At 46.5% G+C, this 21,527-nt stretch overlaps 1 protein-coding gene across 11 annotated transcripts in view; it reads right to left on the minus strand.

The window, feature by feature from the left end:
* Positions 1–21,286, minus strand: part of SYNDIG1 (synapse differentiation inducing 1) — a 203,902-nt gene extending 182,616 nt beyond the window's left edge. For 5 of the 11 annotated variants that reach the window (XM_070247872.1, XM_070247867.1, XM_070247871.1 and 2 more), the window contains exon 1: positions 21,064–21,236. The gene's annotated coding sequence lies outside the window, so the exon portion shown is untranslated. Of the gene's footprint in view, positions 1–20,594; positions 20,749–20,909; positions 20,994–21,063 lie in introns of those variants that run through there. The other 6 variants (XM_070247874.1, XM_070247868.1, XM_070247865.1 and 3 more) reach the window with 4 other exon arrangements.
* Positions 21,287–21,527: the final 241 nt, after the last annotated feature.

Below are 21,527 nucleotides of genomic sequence, written 5' to 3' on the forward strand. Positions count from 1 at the left end.
CAGTGGGGCACAGCCTCACTGACATGTCTGGTGGTTACTGGTAGCTGTTGGCTGGACCACGTGCTATCCTGGGCTCCTTCACAAGCTGGTGATCCAAAAGAGCGAGGTCAAGTGCACAAAGCTTCGTGAAGAAGCCTGTGCGCCGAGCTGGCACACTGCCACTCCCACTTCATTGTATTGGTCAAAGGCAGTCATGCAGCCAGTCCAAAGTCAAGGGCAAGAAACGGACTCCTCTTCTTGACAGGAGGTGTGGGAAGGTCACAATGCAGAGGTGAGTGTGCAGGAAAATGAGAGGAACCCTTGCAGCCCATGTTTGCAAACAATCTACCACACCTCACATGGCGTAGGATATTACAAAAGGAAGCAGATGGGGCAGAAAGTTTAGCATGCATATATTCATGCATGTACACATAGATGCACATGTACACATGTACATTGTGTGTGCATCCATGCATTTATACACGTAGATATGCATTGATTTATCTATTCAGCCCCACTGCATGCCAAGAAGTGTGGTAGACCCCTTTCAAAACATTACCTCACACTCTCTGAGATAACAGCACTCATCTCCAATTTAGAAGTGGAGAAACCAGAGCACAGAGATTAAATAACCTAGGATGGCCCAAACTGGTCCCTTCTGAGCCTGGGCTCTAACCACATCTCCTTGCAACACTCACCCCAATAGATCCACAGGCATAGCAATTGCCAACTCTAGTATTTGTTTTTTACCTTGAAGTGTTTAAGTAAAAGGGATGCTAAGAACTTATTTGTTTTTTATATATATTACATAAGACAAACTTCAAGCATATTATATTTCTTGACCCCAAATCCAGGTTGTGTAAATTTTACAAGGCAAATAAAACCACATGTAAAAGTAAGTTGTCAGCAAGCCTGTACTGTTGGCATCTCCAGCTGAACAGCTGCTCCCCTCCCTTGGCTCAGACAATCCCTTGGGGCAACGGCTGTAGTCCTCCTCTTCTGTGACTCTGAACTCCCCACCTCCTCCCCAAACCCTCTCCCACCACCTTAGCTGACTAGCTGGCTACTCAGAGTGTGGCCCAGGGACCAGCAGCACTGTCATCACTTGGCACTTGTTAGACAGGCAGACTCTCAGGCTCCAAACCAGACCTACTGAGCCAGAACCTGCATGTTTGCAAATCCCCAGGTGTTTTGTGCGTGCATTAGAGTTGGATGAGCGCGACTTTAACAGATGTTTCAGTAAGCAAAACTGATTCACCTGCTCCTTTCATGTTACTGACTCAACTCAATTTATATTCTTCACATTATTTGTGTGTAAACCAATTTTTCAATATCTCCAGGTGAATTTACAGTGCAGCCAAGTTTGAGAACCACCTGGACCTGAGCTCCTCAGAGGAAGCAACAGAACAGCATCAGCTGGGGGCATGATGGAGCAGCAGGATCTCCCGCCCTGATCCACTGCATGAGAATCTGAATTTTAGCAGCCCCCCGGAGACGCGTGTGCTCACTCAAGCTGAGCAGCTCTGCTCAGCCTGAGTCCAGGTCCTCTGCCCTGCCGCCCAGCTCAAGCCTAAGGCTTGCCATCTCTCTTGTGCCCACCTGCCTGCCATCCCTCCTACACGCACCATACACAATTTCAGAGCCACCAGCAAACCACTGACTGTTCTTTTGTGTTCACAAATACATGCAGGTCTTCTCATCCCATAACTATCCCATAATGTGCCTTGGCACTCCTCTCATTCAAAGGTGGGTGACAGTCACTGGTTGAGTAGAGAACCTACCATAGCATATCACCTTTGCCACCTTCACCTGGAGGCCAGAAAAGTTAAATCCTCATCTTCACCGCAGGCTTGCTTATAACCAAGACACAGCTCTGGCCAAAGAGAGCTGTGGGCAAATGTCCTCTGGGGCGGCTCCATCATCCACCACTCCCACTTCTTGCCTTGAGTTCAGATGTAATGTCTGGGGCTGTAGCTGCCATCTGGGAACCGGGAGGATGGTAGAGATGCAGCCCTGACTCCACTGAGCTGCTGAGTCAGCACTTCCCACCTCCAGGCTTGTACCACATCAGAAAAATAAACTCCAGAGTTCAGCTCTCATGTCCCTGGTCTGCAGTCACTTGTTGCTGTTTCATTTCTAACCTATGTACGCACACAGTTGCTTAGACAGGGCTTTCTATTTTGCACATAAATAAAGAAAAAGAGGAAGAAGGGAAAAAAATCTAGATCCAAATCAGCTTTGCCACTGACTTCTGTATAAATCTGAAGACATTAGACATGCAAAGGCATGAAACTCCCAATTTTTTTCTCACCTTTCCCTTCTATCTCTTCAGTGAAAACACTGGAGAATGATGGAATTGAACAAAATTCCTAAGGCCTAGAATTCACTTATGTAATAACTAACGCACCCATATAAGGTGCAAAATTGGTGCTATTAATCTATGCCCCAGTTTCTGAGGCGTCACACTCTAGAATACATATACTTTGAGAAATAATTTGACAGACTCAGAATTTATATTGACATTGGAAAATAAGTAAGGAACTGTGGAAGAATTCATACACTAACAAGGTGGGTCTAGATCATTTTCTGATGAGAAAGGGCTCCACTTTTCATTTATTTGTGATCTAAAGACCTACCACGTATAAGGCACATGATTTGAGTATTTATTTTTCAGTATTTGTGTCAGATTATATTTTCCAAAGGTGGACACAACAATATTTCCCATCCCACAGCCGTTCCACAACGTGGCCTTGGCACTCCTCTCATTGAGAGGTGGGGTCCCTATGCCCTCTCCTGAATCTAGGGGGACTTGAGACTTACATGTCATCAATGGAACATGGCAGGGAGTGCTTGTACGTGACCCCTGAGGCTATGTCAGAAGAACCCATGCAACATGTGCCTTTTGCTAGAAGACTCATATTGGAGCACTGAGCCGCCATTTAGGAAGTCCAATGACTGAAAGCCACCAGGCTATGAGGAAGCCCAAGGTAGGCCAGGTAGAGAGACGACATGGAAGCATTCCCACGGCTTCCCAGAGCTGCCCAGCCAGCCCCCAGCTGCCCAAATCTCCTGATCTTCCAGACCCAGATACCCTCTGACTTCACCTGAACAACAGACCAGAGCTGGAAGCACCCAGCTGGCCCCTGCCAAATTCCCAGCCCTCAGGAACTGTGAGCATTTCATGCTAGTAAGTTTTGGGGCAACATGTATGCAGCAATAGGGAGCCACTGTGGTCTGTGAATTATTCTGTCTACAGTTTCTCATCTGGTGCCCTCAACCCAAGTAAACACCATTGGTACAGGTTGGATTCTGAAGCCACACCAAAATGCCACATCCTACTACCTCCAGGGCTGTCTGACCTCTGGCCCTTATCCTGCATCTTCTTCCTGGAAGATCCTTTCTTTCTACTTCCTCTCTAGTCCAACTCTTCCATATTTTGGGTCTTTGCTGAGTCTTGCCAGAGCATCCCCACCCCTCACTCTGGTTGAGGCCTCCTCGCCATGGCCCCATGCCCACCTACATCATCAGACTTGCACCCATGTAGAGCAAAAAGAAGCCTATCCCACCAGATATGGCCCTTGAGGACAGGGAGGGTCCCCAGCCTTGTCATCTCTTATGCCTCAGTTCTAACAAGAGATGGAGCAAATGGTAGGTACTCAAGACATGGTGAATGAATTACTTCTAAAGTGTATCCACTGTTGTAGGCTTTAGAGCCGGGACTGCCAGCCAGGGAACAGAGAGCATGGGCAAGCTCAGAAGAGAGGGTGGGAACCTACTCAAACCGGGAGCGCTCAGTGGGAGCACAGAAAGGCTCTTTCAAGAGGAGGGCAGGTGGACAAGTGGAAGTCAAGGAATGGCAAGTATTGTCTAAGTACTTCCCACACAGTAAGCTCTAGGCAAAGACGTGGGAATACAAAATAAAACGAAATAACGTCTTTTCTAATTTTTCAGTTTTTTTCTATTCCAAACTGATCAAGTAGAAAATTAGAAAAGTACATGAAGAAGGAAATAAAATCTACATATGAGGTTGGGACATCTTTTCCAGTCATTCCCCACACTTGAGTGTATTTGTAACTACCATAGACCAATTCGTACTGGCTCTGTTGTATCCTATTGTATCAATAACGATGTATCAACAGTTGTTTTGTAGGGGCAACAAGAAAAAATGTAAGTCATGTAGCTGGAGCAAGCTCAGAAGATGGAAATCTTGTCCTCAGATGACCTCAAGTCACCTAGGAACCAAAAGTTTCCTAACTGCAAAACTCAATGTGAAGGGAAGGTGGAAAGGGAACCTAATAAGAAGTGAGGGGATCCTGGATTTGTAGCACATAGGACTTATAAGACTGTTACACTCCCACCCTCCAATCAGATTCTGCTAAATCACATTTTGTATAACCACGCCCACTCCCAGCTGCTTAAAAGTCTGTCCCTGCTTCAGCTCAAGGAGACAGCTTTGAGCCTCGCCTTCTGTCTCCTTGCTGATCAGCCATGCAATAAAGCTCTTTCTTCTCTCAAAGGCCGGTGCTGTAGTACTGGCTTCTATGCACATCGGGCAGCAGGCCCTTGCTTGGTAACACGTTTTTCTCCCTGTGGTTGTAAGTACGTATGGCATTGAATCCTGCTTCCTCACACTGTAACCTGAGTGTGCACTGCATGCTTTGCACCAACACCCGTTACTCAACTTCTAGGAGGCTCCAAGTTTCCCATGTCCCCAAAAGTGTGTATAAACATGGAGCCAAAAAACTTTATCCAGACCTCTGATCATTTCCATAGGATAGATTTTTGTTTAAATTGTTTTAATTGCAAAAGCAACATGTTTATTTTTATAAATTCAAACCATACCAATGCATATAAAGTAAAAAAGATGAAAGCGCCTATTTCTATTCTACTCATAGCTATGTACCATTAACCAATTTGGAGAATAGCCTGCCAGAATTTCTAGAATAAATATATAAATTACATCCCCCCCCCCCACTGAATAACACATTCACACAAATTTTTAACATATTTTTCTCTAGTTTCCTATCCTGATTAGTTTATCATGAACATTTATCCACATACATACACACCAGGGTTGGCCCTGGTCAACAGAGCAGGTATTGAGTCCACCTTACTGTTGTAAGAACTTCATTCCATCATATTTAACCATCCCCTCACGACAGGCTTTCTTCTGATATTTCATTACTTCAAGTCTAGAGGCACATACTTTTCAGGTGTCTTAGAATTGCTTCTAAATGGGGCCAAGGAGGTGACAGAAGGACCCGAATGAACATTTCACAATAGCTTTGGAGACAAGGGCCAACTCAGCCCTTCCCCACAGAGAAGGGGGGAGCTCGTGTCTGCCTCGGTCCTTACGCATCTGAGCAGCACCATCTTTGAATCTATGCAATCGTTTCGGAAGGAAGATGACTCTTCCCTAACTTAATTTTGTATCTTCATGATTACAAGTGAAGATAAACATTTTTACATATGTTTATATATTACTCATTTCCATTTCTTCTCCCAAACTTTTTCTCCATGGCTTGTGCTCAGTTTTCAACAGGGTTGTTTGTTTTCTTATTGCTTGCTCTATAAAGATTAAGCATTTGTTAAATTTGTTGCAAAAGTTTATTTCCACTTTATGCTTTTTAATTTTGCTTACAGGGTTTTTTACACAAAATGTGTGACATATATTTACTTAATCTTTATTAATATTCTTCTCATTTGGAAATACTGGTAAGTTATTCAACTGCAGGCTGAAATTACTTATGCTTTTCATTTTATTTATTAATGCTTCTTTTTATATTCATTCAGAAATTTTTATGATGCAGGGAGATGTAATGCAACTTTATGTACACAAACAGCCAACTTCCTAAATGCTAGTTGTTGACTAATGACTCTGGTTACCACACTGCCTTCTCCACACAAAGCTCTTGGGGTTGGAATCTATTTCAGAGCTCTCCATCTTGCCTATCATGGCAGATTGAACATGGATGCAAATTCTTTACCATGCCTCCCCTCGGGAGGCTGGGTCTCATTCGCCTCTCCTTGAATCTGGGCTGGCTTACGGACTTGCCCACAACCATCAGAATCGGGGAGGCTGAACACGCCTGCACCCTCTGCTCATTCATATCACTCTTGGGACCCCAGCCAGGGCACATGAAGTCTGACTCCCCTGAGGCCCCTATGCTGTGAAGAAGCCCCAGAAAGAGGCCAGGTGTAGGCGCCCCAGGTGACAGTCCCAGCTGGGTCCAAGCTTCCAGTGAGCCCAGCCCAGTCTATACTTGGAGTGAAGAAGCCCCCAGTGACTCCATCCCCAGCCAAGGGAGTCGTCACAGCTGAGGTTCCCCATGTCCTGGAGCAGAGAAAAGCCATCCCCACTGTGTCCTGTCTGAATTTCTGACCCACAAATGTGTGAGCACAAAGGTTTTGGGACAGTTTATTACAGGATAACCAGAATAGTCTGTCAATTGTTTGCTAGTAATCAGAACCTTAGAGCTCCAATTAACGTAGAGGGATTTTTTTATTGTGGTACAAACACACAACATAAAATTTACCATCTTAACTATGTTCAAGTGCTCAGTAGTGTTAAGTGTATTCACATTGTGGTGAAACAGATCTCCGGAACTTTTGTTTCTTTTTTTTCTTTTTTAGCACTGAACCTCCCCACTTACCCCCACCCAACTTCTCTCTCTGCTCCATCTTTTATTTGCATTTTCACAACAACTCCAAGAAGGAGGCTGCTAGGTGTTATCTCCATTTTACAGCTGAGAAAGCACCAGAGTCAAGCAGCCTCATTCATGGCCCCTAGGCTCAGTGGCAGGCTGCAGGATAATTTGGTACCCACCCCAGAGCTCTGGCCCAGAGATGGGGTGCTTGTGAACATGAGAAGCTGCCAAGCAAACTATCCTACCATTTTGGTCATTTTTTATTGAGATAAAATTGACATAGAACATTACATTAGTTTCAGGTGTACAAAATAATGACCCAATATTTGTATATATTGTGAAATGATCACCACAATAAGTCTAGTTAACATTCATTACCAAGTATAGTTACAAACCTTTCTTGTGGTGAGATCTTCTAAGTTCTACTCTCTTAGCAGCTTTGAAATATAAAACACAGCCTTATTAACTCTAGTCTCCATGCTGTACATTACATCCCCAGGACTTGTTCATTTCATAACTGGAAGTTTGTACCTTTTGATGACCTTCACCCATTTTGCCCACCCCCTACCACCTGCCTCTGGCAACCACCAATCTGTTCTCTGTATCAATGAGTTCAGTGTTTGTTTGTTCTTAGATTGCAAATATAATTGAGATTATGCCATATGTGCCTTTCTCCCTTTCTCTGTGTGACTTATTTCACTTAGCATAATGCCCTCAAGGTCCATTCATGTCAAAGCCCATGGCAGGATTTCTTTCTTTTTTAAAATGGCTGATAATATTCCATTGTGTGTGTGTGTGTGTTTGCATATTCACTTTTTTTTTGGGGGGGGGGGGTGCGGGGCGAGGAAGATTGGCCCTGTGCCAACATCTGTTGCCAATCTTCCTTTTTTGCTTAAGGAAGGTCATCCCTAAGCTAACACATGCACCAATCTTCTTCTATTTTGTATGTGGGATGCCACCACAGCATGGCTTCATGAGCAGGGTGTAGGTAACATACTCAAAATCCAAATCCATGAACCCGGAGCAGCCAAAGCAGAGTGTGCAAGCTTAACCGCTATGCCACTGGGCCAGCCCCTATATTCAGGTTTTCTTTATCCATTCATCCATCGATGGACATTTATGCTGCTTCCATGTCTTGGTGATTGTAAATAATGCTGCAATGAACATGGGGGCTGCATGTATCTTTTTGAGTTAGTGTTTTCATTTTCTTTGGATAAATATCCAGAAGTGGAATTGCTTGAGCAAACAATAGATCTATTTTTAATTTTTTGAGGAACCCATAATATTTTCCATAGCGGTTTCACTAATTTACTACCAACAATGCAGAAGGGTAAGTCTTGTCTACACATCCTCACCAACACTTGCTTGCTATTTCTTGTCTTTTTTATAATAGCCATTTTAATAGGTGTGAGGTGATATCTCACTGTGGTTTTGATTTGCATTTCTCTGATGATTAGTGATGTTGAACACCTTTTCATGTACCTCTTGGCTATCTGTACCTTGTCTCCGGCAAAATGTCTACTCAGATTCTCTGCCTACATTTTTTTTTTTGCTTTTGAGGAAGATCAGCCCTGAGCTAACATCTGCTGCCAATCCTCCTCTTTTTGCTGAGGAAGATTGGCCCTGAGCTAACATGTGTGCTCATCTTCCTCTACTTTATATGTGGGACGCCTGCCAAAGCGTGGCTTGACAAGCAATGTGTAGGTCTGTGCCTGAGGTCCGAACCGATGAATCCCAGGCCGCTGAAGTGGGAACGTGCAAACTCAACCACTGTGCCACTGGGCCAGCCCCTCTCTGCCCATTTTTTAATCAGATTGTTTTTTTTTCGGTTATCAAGCTGCAGAGTCCTTTATATATTCTGGGTATTAACCCCTTATCAGATACATGATTTGTAAATATTTTCTCCCATTTGGTATGTTTCTTTTTCCTTTTGCCGAGGGTTTCCTTTGCTATGTAGAAGCTTTTAAATTTGATGTAGCCTCACTTGTTTATTTTTGCTTTTGTTGCCTTTGTTTTGGTGTCAAATCCAAAAAATCATCCCCAACACCAATGTTAAGGAGGTTACCAGCTATGTTTTCTTCTAGGAATGTTATGGCTTGCAGGTGTCACTTTCAAATCTTTGATGCATTTGAGTTATTTTTGTGTGTGGCATAAGAGAGTGGTCCAGTTTCATTCTTTTGCATATGGCTGTCCAGTTTTCTCAACATTATTTATTGAAAAGACTGTCCTTTTCCCACTATATCTTCTTGGCTCCTCTGTCATAAATCACTTGCCCATATATGTGTGGGTTTATTTCTAGGCTATTCTGTTCCATTGATGGATGTGTCTGTTTTTATGCCAGTATCATGCTATTTTGGTTACTAGAGCTTTGTGTTGTAGCTTGAAATCAGGGGGTGTGATACCTCCAGCTTTGCTCTTCTTTCAAGATCGCTTTGGCTGTTCAGGGTCCTTTGTGGTTCCACAGACATCTGATGATTGTTATGTTTCTGTGGAAAATGCCATTGGAATTTTGATAGGAATTGCACTGAATCTGTAGATTGCTTTGGGTACTATGGACATTTTAACAATATTAATTCTTCCAATTCATGAGCATGGAATATTTCCCCACTTATCTGTGCCTTCTTCAATTTCTTTCATCAATGTCTTAGAGTTTTCAGTTCACAGCTCTTTCAGCTCCTTAGTTATATTCATTCCTAGTTATTTTATCCTTTATAATGCTATTGTAAATGGCACTGTTTTCTTAATTTCTCTTTCTGATAGTTTGCTATTAGTGTACAGAAAAGCAACGGTTTTTGCATATTGATTTTTCTATCCTGCAACTTTACCGAATTCACTTATTCTCACAGTTTTTCGGTAGCGTCTTTAGGGTTTTCTATATACAATATCATGTCATCTGCAAGTAGTAACAGTTTTACTTCTTTTCTGATTTGGATGCTGTTTCTTTCTTTTTCTTGCTTCATTGTCCTGGCTGGGACTTTCAATACTATGTTGAATAAAAGTGACGAGAATGGGCATCTTTGTCTTGTTCCTGATCTTAGAGAAAAGCTTTCAGCTTTTCACCACTGAGTATAATGTTAGCTATGAGCTTGTCATAAACAGCCTTTATTATGTTGAGGTATGTTCCCTCTATACCCACTTTGTTGAGCATTTTTATTATAAATGTATGTTTAATTTTTTCAAATGCTTTTTCTGCATCTATTGAGATGATCATGCGATTTTTATCCTTCATTTTTTTAATATGGTGTATCACATTGATTTGTGGATATTGAACCCTCCTTGCATCCCTGGAAATATTCTACTTGATCATGGTGCATGATCCTCTTAATGTATTGTTGAATTCAGTTTGCTAATATTTTGCTGATGATTTCTGTATCTATGTTCATCAGGCATATTGGTCTGTAATTTTCTTTTCTTGTGGCATATTTCCCTGGTTTTGGTATCAGGGTAACACTGGCCTTGTAAAATGAGCTTGACAGTGTTTCCCCTGCTTCTATTTTTTAGAAGAGTTTGGGAAGGATTGGTATTAATTCTTCTTTAAATGTCTGGTAGAAGTCATCAGTGAAGTCATATGGTCCTGGACTTTTGTTTGTTGGGAGGTTCCAGAACATTTCATTTTGCAAATCTGAATGTCTGTACTCATTAAACAATTCCCCTTTTCCTCTTCCCCTCAGCCTCTAGTAACCACCCTTCTGTTTTCTGTTTCTATAAATGTTGCCACTCAATGAACCTCATATAACTGAAATCATATAGTATTTGTCTTTTTGTGACTGACATTTCACTTAGCATAATGTCCTCAAGGTTCATTCATGTTGTATATGTGTAAGAATTTCCTTCCTTTTTAAGGCTAAATAATATTCTGTTGTATGTATGCACCACATTTTGTTTATCCATTCATCCACCAATGGACATCTGGATTGCTTCCACTCTTGTATATTGTGAATAATGGTGCTATTAACATGGGTGTACAAATCTCTCTTCAAGACTCTGCTTTCTGTTCTTTTGGATATATACCAGAAATGGGATTGCTGGATCATACAGTAATTCCATGCTTAATTTTTGAGGAAGCCATACTGTTTTCCATAACAGTTGCACCATTTTACAATCCCACTAACAGTGCACAAGAGTTCCAATTTCTCCACACGTTCACTAACATTTATTTTGTTTTTGTTTTTGCTTTTCCTAGTAGCTATCCTAATGGGTATGAGGTCAATTAATGTAGTTTGAACGCTTGGTTTTATTATCTGGTAGTTCAAATCCTCTTTCCTTCCTGTTAAAAAAATGTTAGCATCATAACCCAATGGTTCTTTCGTGAACTTTTGAATAATTCTGTCAAGTCCGAAAGGCAATATAACATCGGGATTCTGACTGAAATACTATTAAACTTATAAATTAACTTGGTAAAAATAATGATATCTTGTTACTATTGAGTGTTCCCACCCAGAAGCATGGTATTTCTATTTATTCAAGTGTCTCTTATTCCATGATTACATCTCTATAGTTTACTTTGTAAGGATCCTACACATTTCTTGCTAAATTATTTCTAGATATCTCATACTTTGGTTGTTCTGCTAATGCACAACAGGATGGGGGGTGGGCCCAGATACCAAGGACATCCAGAGGTGGGGACACTAAGCTTTGAGAGAAGGACACACAGAAGAAGTGATGGCCAAGCTGGGCCTTGAAGGAGATTAGCAAGTGTCAGGTAACCAAAGCTGAGGGAAGTGTGACAGCATGTGACACACATGTGTGTGTGCAGGGGCAGCAGTGGCTCAGTGTTCTGGGAATCTAGAGAGGTGGGGATGAGGCTGGAGGATGGAAAAGATTGTCACGGCCAGCCTGGTATCCTCCCCAGGAAGCCTGTCCTATGTCACTGGAGATGAGAAGGCAGTGGAAGGCTTCAAGGAGAGGGCTACTGAGGCAGATGTGCATTTTAGAAAGCTTGCTCTTCCAACAATCCCAGAGGCTGGAGGTGAGAAGCACATGGAAGCAGGTAAGAATACCTTGCAGGAAGCTACTCAGAGAACCTGGCAAGAGATGAGTGTCTAGACAGGGCTAATGGTGGAAGAGACCCAAGATAGAGGTGAGAAATATTTAGAGGAAAATAAATCTGGGGATGAGGAAGAGCTAAGAGCCTAAGAGGTAAGCAGTTTTCTGGTGTGGATATCTGTGTGTCATCACCAGAGGAAGGGGCATGGGAGGAGGAGCACGAGGGCTTGGGGAGGTAGGCAGAGCATGAATTTCTGTGAGGCTGATGCCCTAGGGGACACCTAATGGAGAAGTCGGGGCATGTGGCTAGAAGCGACAGAGCCTCGGGCAGTGTTTAGGGACAGGAAAAGAAATCTGGGAGCCAGCTGCATATAAAGCACAACCAAAACTGAGAGTTCAGTTAGTGAGAGTATGAGAAGCATGAAAAACAGTGGCTTCCTGCTGGGGCTCACCCCATTCTGGCAGAGAAGACCTGGTTAGCAGAATCCAAGGAGGGTCAGTGACGGAGGAGAAGAATTCAGAAGGCAGCGAAGTCCACGGTCAGAACTTCAGTCCAGGTCGAAGCCAGAGTCTGGTGGAGACAGAGTCCCTTTGATTTGTGCCCCCAAGAAACAACTGGGTTCATCCTTGTTTTACTAAGAAAGGCACCGACTTAGTCTGAAGGAGAGATGCAGGCAACAGGCAGAGTCCAACTCACTGAAATACATTTCTAAAATATATAAAGCTCCAAATACAAATTCCAGGAAGACCAGCATTTCTGGGCAGTGTCTAAGGAGAAAGGACAATCCCATCTTCTGGGAAAAGCCTTGTGCTGAGAGCACAAAGGGAGCACAGTGCCCACGAGTTCTCACGGGTCGACCTGCTGTCCGAGTTGATTTTGATGTTCTATATGAATGTCTGGGGCCCGTGGCATTTAGAGGGAATGAGTTCCCCCTGCTGTATGTTCTGCAGGAATTTCTGTTCTCCTGGACTTTTCTAGGCGTCCCTGGCCTTGTCTACAAGCCCGAGTTCCCCTCGCCCATACCTATGGGTCACAGTTTGCTGACTTGCTGTGGGTATTCTCCTCTCAGAAAACCACCAAAAAGCACAGATGGGGAAATGACCTCATTACATTTTGTCCTACTTGGGCTTTACTGCAAAATGGAATTATCTGCATCTGTTTGTCTGTCCAACTATTGCACACGATGTGCAATTTCCCTAAGCCTTTTGGAAGCTGCTGGCAATGCCAAGAAAACTGAGTGTGGTGGGTGAGAAAACATGAACTTCAGAGACGAACAGAAAACCACACAAACTTTAAAGACGAGTTTGGCGCTGAGGCTCTTCCTCTGGCAACTTGAGGCTGCAGAGCAGGTTGGGTAAGCTCTCTGGGTCTTGTCCCACCAAGTGTAAACTAGGGCATCTCAAGAAGTTGCTGATGGAATCACATGGAACAACGCACACATATCAAATATTCACCCCTCCCTTTTCTGGCTGTTCCTTTCCCCTTCTTGCCTGGGAGAGAGACACCAATAACACAATAAGGCAGAAACAGTAGAAGCTTCTGTTGGTTTCCCTGAATAATACTCTTGACAAGATACTACAAGCTATGAAAGCTTTAATCTGACCCTTCAGACTCGGGTTCACTCTACTTTTCCAAACTCATCAACTCACCTCCATTCCACCCAGAAACCAGAAGGCCGGTGGTGCGCCTTTCAATGCAGTCAAGCGCTCTGTTGTGAGGCACCAGGCTTCAGTGGGCACAACAGCTCCACCCGAGAGGAGGGAAAGTGGCAGTCCACCCCTCGTGAAGTGGCATCCACGTCCAGCCCCGAGAGCCAAACCCCAAGGGCGGGAGGGCTGGAAGACAGCGCCAGTGTCCTAGGCCGGGACAGCCCAGAGCCCTGGCATCTGGAGGCTGTGCAGCCGCGCAGAGGTGCCGTCACCCCTCCTCCACTGTGCTCAGCTCGCTTGGGAGCCCCTGCATCGCTGTCCCTCACTGCCGCACATGCTGTTTTCGCCCAAGTGCTGACGCCTCCAGAGCCCACGGAGTCCCTCCCCACGTCCCTGGTGCCCAGGACACAGTTGGCCGAAGGAGCAGGCTCCCCGGCTCACCAGGCTCCCCTGGTTGCACTCTCTCTGCCCTGGGCTGCGGGTGCACGCCCCAGGGCGACATCCCGAATAGGGCCCTTGGGTTGGGTTCTGCAGGCAAGCAGAGGCGCGCTAGGCCGTGGGCCTGGCAGGAGGCAGGAGCGGTGCTGCTGGACGGCCCTAGGGGCGCTGAATGATCGTGGTGGTTCCTCTCCAAGGTTCATCTGGGCCGCCGGGGCGACACCCAGGGCCCTGACAGCAGCAGTTAAGGAAGAAGCTGTGTGCCCTGTCCTCCTCTGGGTCCCACTGCGGGAGAACAGGAGAGCTGATGGAAGAGCAGACCAGGGGCCCTCCCACCAGGCAACGTTTCTGCAGCTGTGGGAGAAGCAAGCCTCAGACTGGGTGTCACTTGCAGTTCTAAATCCGAGTAGGCAGTTTACCATCTGAAGGTCACCAGAAACCTGTGCAGGTAGCAAGAGGCATTGGAATAGCTGGAGGACAAGATGTGTGGAGGTAGGACAGTTCTAGAGTGGTTACACCTCAGCAAAGCATCCCTCATCAAGGGTCACCCGACTGTCAGTGGGATGCAGGGGAAGGCGAAAACGTGAACAAAGGCAGGAGGAAGCTTCTGGGTGTGGCATTCCAAAGCTTCAACTTTCCAAAATGGAACCCTGGTGTCATGGAGTACTTGAACATTGGAAAATGTCCCTGCTCTGGCAAAGAAAACGGGTGCTTGAGGCTGAGCCATGGTCAAACACCAAGGGAGGGAGGGCGCCAGCATGGCTGGTCTGGTCACACCTTGCACTAGAGCCTGTTGCTTAGCTGACCTTTGCTATGTGGCCTTGTTGGCCTGTGATGCATAATACACAGAGCAGTTACTGGAATCTGGGATGGAAATATATGTTTGTGACCCAAGAAGCTGAAGTACATGTTTTTCCTGGAAGGGTATTTGGCAAATCAGCTACTCAAAGTCTAGCAACAGAAAAAGAAACTGCATTTTTCTGCACATTTTGAGTCAACAAATACATTTTTCCTCTATGGTTTTAGAATAGACTGTGAAGTCCCCAAATATATTCAACACTCCTGTTCACAGCTAATACACCTACACCAAGAACAGTCAGATTAGCAATCATGCCAATGAATACTATGCAAGAGGACTCCAACAAGTGGGGTCAAAGGGATGACAGAAGGACTGAGAGGCAATTGGATAAGTGACCCTCCTTGTCCTGAGTCCCTCGAGTGGGACACTGTGCCGCAGACGCCTGGCACTTACCTAATCCAGAGGCAGTTAGGAGAGGATTCCAACAAGAGCCTTGCCAGTCTAGTTTCTGAACAGAGTGAGAACAACACAGTGGTTTCCCCATGTGGAAAGGTGGGACCCTTATGTCCACAGCTTTAAAAAAATTACAGTAAGAATGAAAGGCAGAGAAAGAATTTAGAAATGACAAACAGGTTATTTCCCTTTACTTAAAATTGGCTTTTAACAGAAATCTCTCTTTGTGAGTGAGTTTAGAGCAGTGAACTATATAAAGTACTGATGCAAATTACTGTGTTTCTGGGTTTAGTACACAAAAGGAAAACTGTAAAATAATATGCATATTAATTAATCAGCTCATAGTTCTTTGTTGCAGAACGGCTTGTACCAAAGGGGAGTATGGGAAAAGAAAGGAACTGGGAGAGAAAAGTGAAGACAGGGTCGTTTCCAGCAAGAGACCCTGGAAAGTATTTCCAGGCTGGGCTGGGAGGGCACACAAGGTGGAGCAGAGGAGCGGTTCTTAAGACAAATCTGTGAATGTCTGAGCTCCTAGCACAGGCCAGACCCCGTGGTTAGACGGCACCCAGGCCCAGTGCACACTGGGTGTCACATGCAAATTATATGTCCTACAGGGCCTGACTGCCCTACAGGACGCAGCACCATTATCCCAACTAGTAAGGATGGGGGCCCTCCTAAGGGACACATATGGGGTAAGGGGCCAAGGCCTGGATTTCAGATATTAAGGTTGGCTATAGAAACACGTATACTTTATTGAAAGGCTATTTTAGACACTACAAATAACAGGAGACTTGGTGGCAGCCTTTGGCCGGATGAGTAAGGCATCCTCAGAGCCCCCTCTAATGCTAAATGCAGCCTAAGCCCACCCCTGAGCAGAGCTGATCGGCTCCTGTCCCGGCCCCAGGACTCAATCCTATTAGGACTCTCAAAAACAGACCTTCTTATTTCAAACACCTGCACTAGCCTACGCCACCAGGGTGTGAGGACCAAGATCATAATAAGTTAAAAACTGCACACTGTACGCATGGCAGAAAGGTAAGTTGACATAACATTTTTGTTTCTTTGCTTCCCCGAGTGGAGGTGAAGCCCCAACAGATTTGAGGTATGATGTTTTTCTCTTTCAGAAGCATCTTAAAGCTGAGGCAGTGGAGTAGACCTTGTGTGGTTCCAATTGTGTGAAGTGTTTGCTTACTTTTTGGTTTGGTTTTGGGCCCTGACTTTGCCAACAGAGAAAAAGGTTAAGGAAGGAACATGGGAGGCATCTTTGAAGGCGGGTGGCAACCCAGTGAGGTCAAGTGTTTGAAAAGTAATAAGTTTTTAAAATATGAATTTAAACTAAGTGGGCCCTTCATGACAGACTTAACTTGCAATCAGTAAATACCTACGTCTTCTCTCCCTCAGATGCACATGCCCTAAATGCCACTACAGCATTATCAAGACCTAAGTTTAAAAATGACTATGATCAACACAAGAATCGACTGGGAACTAAAAACTCAAAATGTTTCACACTGAACATGGATTTGAACCCCAAGTGCAAAACCTCCATCTCTCTGGAATAACGTTAACTGAATTCCTAGATAAACTCTTTTTGTGCAAGTAAATATGCAAAGTTACCTGGGTTGATCTGAAATAAGCTTTCAGAAGCAGCTTTTATTTTTACTATTTTCTATACATATATTATTTCCTGGTTGTGTTATTCTTAGCTCTAATAGTTATCTTGGGCCTGCATGCTTATTTGCTGTTGTTGCTTGCTGCTGTTGTATTTTATTTTATGTAATTTAACAGGTTATTTATCATAAAATGGTTTAAAATGATTTGGACTTTTGATCTAAACAAAGTTTGTAACTTAATCACCATGTGTTATAAATGGTGCTTTGTGGTTTGTTGATAATCTACTTTAAAATGTTTTATCCTAGATAACATGAATCATACAACTTTTATGTGATGAGTCTAAATTTAGTTGTGTTAAAGATATATTTCATAAGCTGTTGTTCATAAGCCTTTTCTATACATTCCCTCTAAACCCCACCCGACAGGAATGTCTGCACCACTCAGGCACATTCTTACATGAGAATGCACACCCAGGTGGACGGGCACTGTCTGTTCTTATTCTGACTCTTCCCAACAAGAAGCTGTAGGATGCAGGTGCAGTGAAGGGCCTGGGCTCATCCTGCGTTCTCAGAGAGCCTCGGGCATGCAGACTTCACCCAAAGAGACATTCAATCAAGACACAAACATGTTCCCAATCCAGAGCCTTCCTCACTTAAAATATTGTAACAACCATAGCCATTTTGCTTTCAAAATCCTGGAAAGAACATGGATGTAAAGAAACAGAACCTCACAAAAGTTCAGTGATCTACGGTGATGCAACAAGCAGACAGCAGAGCCCAGAGTTTGAAACCTAAGCCCTCTCACAGGCACTCCAGAAAGTGCTGTGGGGCGGAGCAGCCACACACAGGGGAAAATGCAAATGTCTCCCTGACTCCTCCCCTCCACTCACAGCTGAAATCTAGTACACTGCTTGACCAAAAGAAAGCAACAGCCAGGGCATGGAGTCGCAGCCCGGTGCCTGAAACAGTTACTGCAGCTCCTTTTTAAAACACATGTTTATAGACTCTCCGGAATAATTTGGATGTCTAAGCATCTTGCACAGAGAATGCTGAAAAGTCACATTTGTTAAAAGTACCTACTACCACCTTCATTATTCCAATTCTGGTGACATGGGCCAGAACCTGGTCAGCCTATCTTCAACGTTTTGAATATTTAATGTTTGACTATCTTTAATGTTTTGCTTTTTTGACATATTGGTACAATGTCTCCAGTGTATTGATGCTGGGTCCAAAGCTCCAATATCGCCTCATATCAGCACGTTTCTGCCAGACGATCCCATGTGACTTCCCACTAAAAGAACAGACTTTTGCTACTCATTTAGCCCCACTGCTTTGCTGATGCTAATAAATGAATACCCCATCCTTCAATCCTTGCCACCTTCGCCCACTCATTCAAAGAATTTTGCTGATAACATGAAGTCTGTTCAAACTATAGGTCGCAGTATTGCAATCAGTCTGTGTTGGCCATGAAAATCTCGAAAATGCATGGGGGCCCTGCAGGGGCTAAAGGGAGGGGCTCAGGGTTATGCTGGTGTCATGGAAAAACAAGGTCTGATTTGGGGGGAGAGGACTTATAAAACTACTTACAGGATGGTTATTCATATTACAAGAGGTTAGCTAAGGAATCCTTTAAATAGCGCACCTTATAAAGGAATTCAGAAGTCTCACTGAATCCTCCCAGAACGTCACTGACAATTTTTAGAAACAGCTTTTATATAAAGGAAGGCGCAGAGATGTGTAGGGTGGGAGGGGACTTGTGGGCGTGTGTGGGGGGATCACCCTCCCACTGTCTCTGGAGGCCTTCTCCATGCTGTTCCTCTCCAGCCAACAGACGCTACGCCCGGAATCAAACCTGAGTGAGCAGAGCCTCTCTCCAGAGGGTGGATCAGATGTGACCAGTGCGATGGCCAAACGGTCCCTAATCGAGAGACGGAATATTCAGCACTCGTCATGAGCCTCGGAATAGCACCAACTAGTGTCTCAGATAGAAAACTTACATAAGAAAATATCCTTTTATTCTCTTATAATAGTAATAACTCCCTAGAAAACATGAGTTAGAGTTAATGGGAAAGATGAGTCAAGTCTAGCGGAGCACTTTTAATTTATGTCATGCTGAATGTGGAAGAAATTGATTGCTTATGATTTATGAATTGAGAAAGTTTTTACCAAAAAGAAGTTATTTTGCCTACCATGGTTCAGCTGGAATCTTGTTTATCCCCTGCACGTCCAAGTCAAATCTAATTGTTCCAAATGTCTCTTTTCCTCAGGATCTGGATTTCTCTTTCTTCCTTCAGTTCCCTACTTCATGCCTCAAAGAACATTAGCAGGTTTTCTTTTTCTACCCCCAAATGGAAGAGGGGGGATGCTTTCATTTTTATTTTAACATCACCCATGTTCTACTGGAATCCTCTGAAGCAGTCGTTTCTGATGCTGGTTAGGTGGGAATGCAGGGGAACCTCCTCAGCTGGAGACAGGTGGGGATGCGCTTAGAGATGAGGGGAGCTCGGAATGGGTTTTACATCCTTCATCAAACATGGCCGCCAAAACTCTGAGGAGGTGGGTAAACAAGCGGGAAAGGCAAAAGGCTACGAGTCTGGGAACTGGATGAGGGGGACATTGGAGGTTCAGGGTTTTATTCTCTTCACTTTTGTGTACCACTGGACTTTTTCATCATAAAAAACTTGAAACATAGATTTCCCCATTTTTTCCTTTATCTAACAAGGCCCTCTTGATTATGACGATTCCATTTTCATGCAGTAGGTGGGGCGGGTGCAAGAGGGCACCAGACCAGCTACAAACCTACCCAAGGGACTGGGCTGTGGGAGAGAAAGAGGCGGAGAGCTGTTCCTCATGGCTCACAGGCTGTGCACCTGTGTTCTGATCGCCAAAAGGACATTCCACACAACCACCAGGCACAAAGCAGGCAATAATTCATCCGAAAATTCAACTCCAGCTACTTCTTGTCCCAGCCAGAACCAACATCAGACTGCCCGGGCCGCCTCGGTAGCTGCCGCGGGGGTTTCGGGGGTCGGATCCCTCTTGAGGGAGGAAATCTCAGCGCCAATGCAGACGGCCCTGACAATCGCACCTTGGCAAGGAAAAGTTGGCTAGCTCTGGCGTTTGTTACCAGGCTGCTCACCCCACAGGCTGCAGGTCTGCGCAGCACGCCTCTCCCTTTGGGTTCTGACCAAACATGCTGGCCAGTAGGAGGGCGGCGGACAGATACACAGACGCGCACACGCCTCACAGCCTGAGCCTGATTCTAACCAGAAAACGGAATCACCCACCTCCTAAACCCCAAATCGGCCAAGCCCTCGGCCATTGTCTGCTGCACTGAACATGGGGACGTAGCCAGAGAAGGCGCATACATCGAGTCCCGGCCAGCAGCCCGGCGGCGCCAGCGCATCTGACGCCACACAACCGATGCGCGCAACAGAAGTCTGGGTACCAGGCGCCCAAGCCTTGCGTGCAAGGGGACCCCAAGGAAATCAAGACGACCAGACGACCCTTTCAGAAAAGTCCTTCAGAAAAGACAAGCGACCTTACTGGCAGCCTCCCTAAAGCAAGGCTACCAGTGCCCACTCTACTGGAGTCTTGCAGAAAACGCACAGCGATCAAAGCCCCTCCCTCAGGGAAGTGCCCAACTCTGCCTGTAGTCCATTCCTCTCTTTCCGCTTCTCAGAGAGCGCAAACGAAAAGGCAGAGCTCAAACCCAGGGAAACTGAGACTAGAACTTGGACCCCAAAGGCGCATCCACTCCCTCCCCTCTCCGCGCCTGGGCTGGCGGCTCCCAGGGCTTCTGACTGTCGGGCTGCCAAGGACCAGACAGCTCATAGATGCCTGTCCTGCCCTCGCCGGCAGCAAGGGGCTCCGGAAGTCCCTATGTCAGTCCAGGTCGCCGGTTGAGAGTCCCCTTCCCCAGGGCGTTCGCACCCTCGCCTTCCTTTTTCCCTCCGCTCGGCGAATGGAAGCCCGCTTCCCTCCCGGACACAGATGGACCTCGGTCCCCAGCTTCGCGGCTGCCCCGCTCACCAGCCGCGTTCGGGGTCCTTTGGGCCGCTCCAGGGGGTCGCCAGAACCCTCAGAGCTGATGCCCGCCGCGCGCGGTCACGGCCCGGGCAGCCCGGCTCCGCCGCGCACCCAGGTCTGGGTCTCACTAGCTCCGGCTGACTTTGCACAGCAGCCCCTCCGCGTCGCCCGGGCGCCTGTGGTGGCGAGGCGCCAAGCTGCAGCCCCGGCCGACAGCACCCACCCCTTCCTCCGCATCTTCCTCGCCTCTCCGCTCTCCCCTAGCTCCTGGAGACCCCACGCCTCCCGTGTCCCGCCGCCTCGACCACCGGGACTCACCGCTGGCGCCGCGCCGCCGCCGGTGCTGCGCGCTCCGAGGCGGAGCTGGGACGCCCTCCCGCGCGAGGGCAGCCTCCAGCGCCCACCCGCCGCCCCCGCCCCGCTCCCGCCGGCCCCTCCGCCCGCCCGCGCTGCCCCGGCTTTAGGGACTTACCTCTGGGACAAGGTGACCCGGCTAGTGCGCCCAGGCGGCCACCAGCGCGTCTCCCGAGCGAGCAAGCGTGCGGGCGCGGGGCCGTGCGGCGCCCGCCTCTGCTCCTCAGCTCCCCGGCTCTCTCCTCCTCTGCCCTCTCCTCCCCTCCCCTCGGCTCCTCTCCGCGCTGCTCCTCTCCCCACGCTGCTCGCCGCCCGCGCCCCCGGCTGCCCCCGCGCGTCCTGGAGAGCCTGGCGTGGGGCAGCGGGGGCAGCCCCGGCGGCTGGGAGCTCGGGAGCTGTGGGAATGGGGCGGAGCCCGGCCCTCTGACCCCCGGGAAAGGAAGGGGTGCGAGAAGACTCCCGCGGCGCGCTCCCAGCCGGCTGGTCGGGCGAGGGGGCTCCCGGGAGCGCCTCTCGGCTTGCCGAGCCTGGCGACGCGCTTGCTGGAGGCGGCGGCCACCGGCTCTGGGGGAGGATGGAAGC

Source organism: Equus caballus, chromosome 22 (assembly GCF_041296265.1).
Source record: "Equus caballus isolate H_3958 breed thoroughbred chromosome 22, TB-T2T, whole genome shotgun sequence".
NCBI lineage: Eukaryota > Metazoa > Chordata > Mammalia > Perissodactyla > Equidae > Equus > Equus caballus.